The sequence below is a fragment of the Argopecten irradians genome, chromosome 3 (assembly GCF_041381155.1).
Source record: "Argopecten irradians isolate NY chromosome 3, Ai_NY, whole genome shotgun sequence".
Lineage (NCBI taxonomy): Eukaryota > Metazoa > Mollusca > Bivalvia > Pectinida > Pectinidae > Argopecten > Argopecten irradians.
Genome location: NC_091136.1, coordinates 46,632,305 through 46,637,917, shown reverse-complemented (window position 1 = coordinate 46,637,917; position 5,613 = coordinate 46,632,305).

Genomic DNA, 5,613 nt, shown 5'->3' with positions numbered 1-5,613 from the left:
AGCTAGGACTCCTGAAATCACGTCCAAGCGTGAAGGTAACGTCTGGGGCCGATGCTAACGAAAGACATTTGTTTTTGGTGGGAGAACCAGAGGACAAGCCACCAGAAACGACAAGAGCTCCGAAAACCAGGGTTGACGCGGCAACAGTGGCTCTATCGGAAAGAAGGAGCAATAATGCTCCGGAAACTTCTGTAGAACCCTGCGTCCATGGCCCAAGCCATTTGGTTTGCCACGGAGAGACAAAGGTTGACAACTGATTATTGAGAAAAGAGGCAAAAAGGTCGAGGGATTTAGATGCCGTTCTGTCATAACCAGCTGGCGCCGCCTGGAGATTATCCGCCAGAACATTTGCGCTTCCTCGAAGATGCTTGACTAAAATTGTTAACTGCATTTCCTTATAGATAGGAATAATACGGAAATACTGATAGCGAGGGCACAAAGGACGTGAGCTGGTGTCCCTTTCTCTCCAGATAAGCGACCACTGTAGAGTTGTCCGTAGCCATTCAAACCGCATTGGAATGCAGAATCTTCTAAAATGTCTGCAGAGAAAACGAAATACATTTGTAATTGCCTTTCAGAGTACACCACCGAGCAAACCCCATGAGTTGAGATAACACAGAATATTTAGAGACCAACGAGGGGCCAGCCGATGAAGGTCAGAGGAATATCTCTGGCCTTCTCGAATTTCTTCAAAGTTGGAATGACAATACCATGAACCGCGTGGAAACGGTTTCCCAAGAAGACAATGTTTTAAGAAGGGGAACCTCATACTCTTTAAGGAACTAAGCCAACTCTAAGCAAAAGTTTCATGACCAGACGGGTGTTCCGATCCAAAGATTCCCGAACTAGATGGATCATTAGGAATTCGTCGACATAGTTGTGAACATGTCTTCCCTCGAGTGCAGAAATCACACTACAACCAGCAGCAGTTGATGGGACACCAAGCTCCAAACCTCTTGCGGATCAGAATTATTCTGGAATAGAAGCTGAGTGTGTAGTCCATAATAGGCACCTCCTCGACCGCCGCCCTTTAAAAGCATGGTCCTTACTTCCTCTCGGATGGAAACTGCCATCTCCGGATCCCCCGAAGGAGGGAAAAAATACATACTTTGACACAAAGTGCGGATGCCGCAAGTATGGAATGCCAAACCGCTCCTTCACTACAGAAAGGGCTCAAGGGTCCTGGGTGATATCCTTCAATTGACTCTAGAAAGAAGGTGGACTGACGATCTCCTACAGGAAGATGAAAACGAGGAATATCGAGACCTTCACAGATGGAGAATTGTTGCCTTACCCAAGCCCTAATTTACGAGAGGAGGACTTGAATCTGAGACTGGCTGAATTCTCAAGAACAGACCTTTCGTATGGAACGATCAAGGACGGAGAGACGAATCAGGAACTTTTCGTCTTGTCCAAATGATGGTTTGTACTCTTCTTACCCTTCCCAATGTTACCATTGAAATAAGGCTTTGACTTCGGTCGCATATAAGAGTGGGAGCAGAATTTCTAGCCTTCTTTTTTAGTGGTGCTGACCTCTGTGAGGTAATGGCCTTCAACGTCTGAATTCTCTCCAAAAAAAGGCAGAAGGGACCACGTCTGACATTGACGAGTAATGACACACCTTCAAAGAAGCCAATCCTCTCAATGTCCTGTTCAGGGCAGAAGTTTTCAAGTTTATATATGACATTCTGGATGGAGAGACGCAACAGCCTCTCCATCGTGTGGTGCTCCTTGGAGCCGAACACTACCTGGTTCATTGACCAAGTTTCCAGAGTTCAACACTCAAGCTTAGCAGGCAAAGAGGACGGCAGTCTATCGTGTATTGCATAACCAGGGGCTTGAACCTTTGACCAAAACTGAAGTGCAACAGGGCTAACTTAAGCGTGCGAGATGAGGAAAAATTCTTCTTCATAACTCGAGTTAAGATATGAATGCCATTGACCACTTTTCCTTGTTAGATAAACATCCGTCATATTGTCCAATGAAAATGTCCAGTTAAACATCTTATTACACGTGGGAATCATAATAAACGAACTCATTGGTCAGTAAAAGCACGTGAACTGAATATGGAATTTGATTGCGTTGGGTTAAAAGGAACTCGGGTCTAATTCCTAGATTCGTATGATCTTAAACGGAACTCGGGCATGGTTTTTCGACTCCGTTTCTACGCTATATTGAGTTTTTCTGTGATTATATGTTCCTAAAGGTTCCGAAGACGATTACTGTAAAATACTAGAACACTGACACGTCAAAATAGGCCCCGCTCAAGATGCTTTGCGATTAGGAAAAGTAATATCTTGACAATGAAATGTACAATTGAAGCTCTGATTTCGAAATGATTGATGACAGTATATATTACAAGATATCTTAGAGGATTCTTGGAGCGTACCAAAGAATGATGTATGTCTGACGAAAGTGGAATATTTTCTCTGCTTTTTAAACAATAAATATTAAAATCAAAGATGGCTGCCTCTTGGCCATCTTGTTGATTTTGTTTGATTGAGTTGTATGGCCCATTTGGGGCTATCTTGTTGATAGATCGGTTCAAAAATGCCTGATACACAACTAGGAACCTAGGGGAAACCAACCTCTGAAATTTCAGACAGATCCCTTTGGTGCTTAATAGAGATAAATATCTTCAACTACCAAAATCAAAGGTGTTTCTCTGTCGGCCATCATATTGACCGATTGGCCCAAAAAATGTAATATGCAGAACAAGGGCACTAAGGTAACCTACGTCTGCAATTTAAGACTTCTTGGTAACAAAAAAAAAAGAACTAAAAAAGGACAGACGGACGGACGGACGGACGGACGGACGGACGTACAGACGGACGGACAGATAGACCGACAACCTGATTACTATAAGGCACCCGTATTGCGATACGGGGCACTATTAAGCATCAGGATATTCATTAAAGTCTTTAAAGGCAATGTATAGGCCAACATCGGCTTAAACAGAACTAGGAACTGGTTCCTAGATCCGCATAATATTAAACAGAACAGAACAGGTCTCGTTGTCGACTTCGTGTAAAGAAATCTACATTGAAATGATTTTTACTTTGATTACATGGTCCTGAAATTTCAAAGACAATTCCTGTAAAAAATAAATGTAAAAAAAGTCACATCTATGCAAGCGTCGGCTCTAAACTGACATCGGGCCTGGTTCCTAGTTCCGATCAAATAAACTCGAATATGGTTCCTAGTTCTGTTTGAGCTTAAACAGAACCCGGGTCTGGTTCCTAGTTCCGTTTAAGTTAAACGGAACCAGGGTCTAGGTGTCAAACCCGTTGAAGAAATTCTGTGTTGTATTATTCATGGAAGCTTTAAGTTCGATTCCTGTATTACAATGGTAATTAAACATCTTATTAGAGGTAGAAATTCTAATAAATGGAACCCGGCTGGTTGACCAGTATTTGTGTTAAACGGAACTCGGGTCTGGTTCCTAGTTCCGTATAAGCTTAAACGGAACTCGGGTCTGGTTCCTAGTTCCGTTTAAGTTAAACGGAACTGGAGTCTAGGTGTCAGATCCGTTTAAGGAAACTTGTGTTAAGGAGATTTATTCTGTGCTGTATTATTCATGGAAGCTCTAAGTTCGATTCCTGTATATAATAGGTAATTGAACATGCAGTTAGAGATAGGAATCCTAATAAACGGAACTCCGCTCGTTGGCCAGTATGTTTGTTAAACGGAACTCGGGTCTGGTTCCTAGTTCCGTATAAGCTTAAACGGAACTCGGGTCTGGTTCCTAGTTCCGTTTAAGTTAAACGGAACTCGGGTCTGGTTCCTAGTTCCGTTTAAGCTTAAACGGAACTCGGGTCTGGTTCCTAGTTCCGTTTAAGTTAAACGGAACTCGGGTCTGGTTCCTAGTTCCGTTTATTAAACGGAACTAGGAACTAGGAACTCGCAACCAACTTCAGCCGTGACGGTTGACGGGAACATATTGGTTAAATTTTCAAGCTATAAACATCGAAAAAATAGATTACACGCATAGGCTTCCGTATCTTACTTAAGTAGTATGTGTAACTGTATTTCCATTTAATGAATTCATAGATGACAAGATTACTATACATTGAGAAGCTCGCGAGATGTCGGAAGAGAAGTTTCAACAAATGGGAACTACGATTAGTCTGTGACCTTTCACGATAACGTCTTCAAATGAATACTGGTAACGGGAGGTGAATTTATAATTTATGTACGTATGCTTACATGTACATATTAATGTACATGTGATAAATGAAGCCCAGTATTAAAATTATGCAATATTAATTGTACATTGACCTTTTGGTTTTAGTCATATTGCTCTGGATCCCAGTCGGACACCAACTATGTCCGGCCGGTGGCCGAGGCTTTCAGGCATAAACGAGGAGATGCCCGAAGAGTTTTAACTCCAAGTAAAATTTCTCCTGTGTCCCGTAGATTTTCATAACTGGCAACATATCCTTCACGCATCGTTTGATATCGTCCGATATTCGGCCGGGAATCGAGCGGCAATCACACTGCCAAACATTCGGCCGGGCCTGGTACAACTATCGTTCATTGTCCGTAAGCTATTCAGGCGATATTCGTACAATGTCCGATGAATAAGCCGGTTATCTCCCGGACATCATATTATAATCGGCCGATTAGCATTATATGTTCGGTAGATATTCACTGTCTCACCAGTCCCTTCAAATTTTCTTTCGAAACATAATACATGTATGCTAGAAATCGTTAGTCTCTTATTTTGTCGTCACTGTCGGGTAGCATGTGACTACAAAATTGAGCGTTCCACGAATTAAATACGTCTAAATCACCTATACTTTTTGTTGATACATGTATGTATTATATTGTCCAGTACAACCTTTGACCGCTTACGATGCTATCTGTAGTCTCCTTTTGCCGGGGTCGTAGAATTAGAGAACATTATGATCAAAAATTTGAGTCGAACGAAATGTTAAAATATCCATGTAGTGAGTTCAATTTAGTCTTTATCGATCTGTATTTATTATGGTACCCTATTTACAGGAAATACTACTGTACTGATGCCAAATACAAATATCGTAATACTATCTTTTTCATTAAAACCTTAAAGTGACAATTCAGTCTAAGCGAACATTAAAATTTGTACATATATCGGACAAAAACTAGTTCTAATGGAAATTAGATCAGTCGGTTTTACTGTGATATGCCAGAAAATCCCATGGTGGTGACATGTGTGTGAAATGTTAAAACTCGCTCGCTGTCCGCCATTACAAATTGTGGTCGAACTTCTTGTATGCCGAACCCTGTCCCTTGCTCGTAGATTAGTGTAACTTTTGTCTAGAACAGCTCTGACAGTAGTGTGTTTACCTTATTATGGTGAATTGTCTTGCCTAAAAATCATTTAATCACCTCCTCGGTGGTTATATAGTTCATTTGTTTAACATGCGTGACTTTTGCTCGGGTATGGGCACAGCGTACATATTGTACCTGCTTAATCGGATTGATCAACGATTTATAATTACAACGATATAAATTAAAATACTAGACTATGACGTGGAATTTGTCAATATTTTATGTTGTATGTTTCATAAGAAATGTAGAACAATACGTATATGTTATATTTTGCTTCTTGATTATGTAAAAGAACTTAGC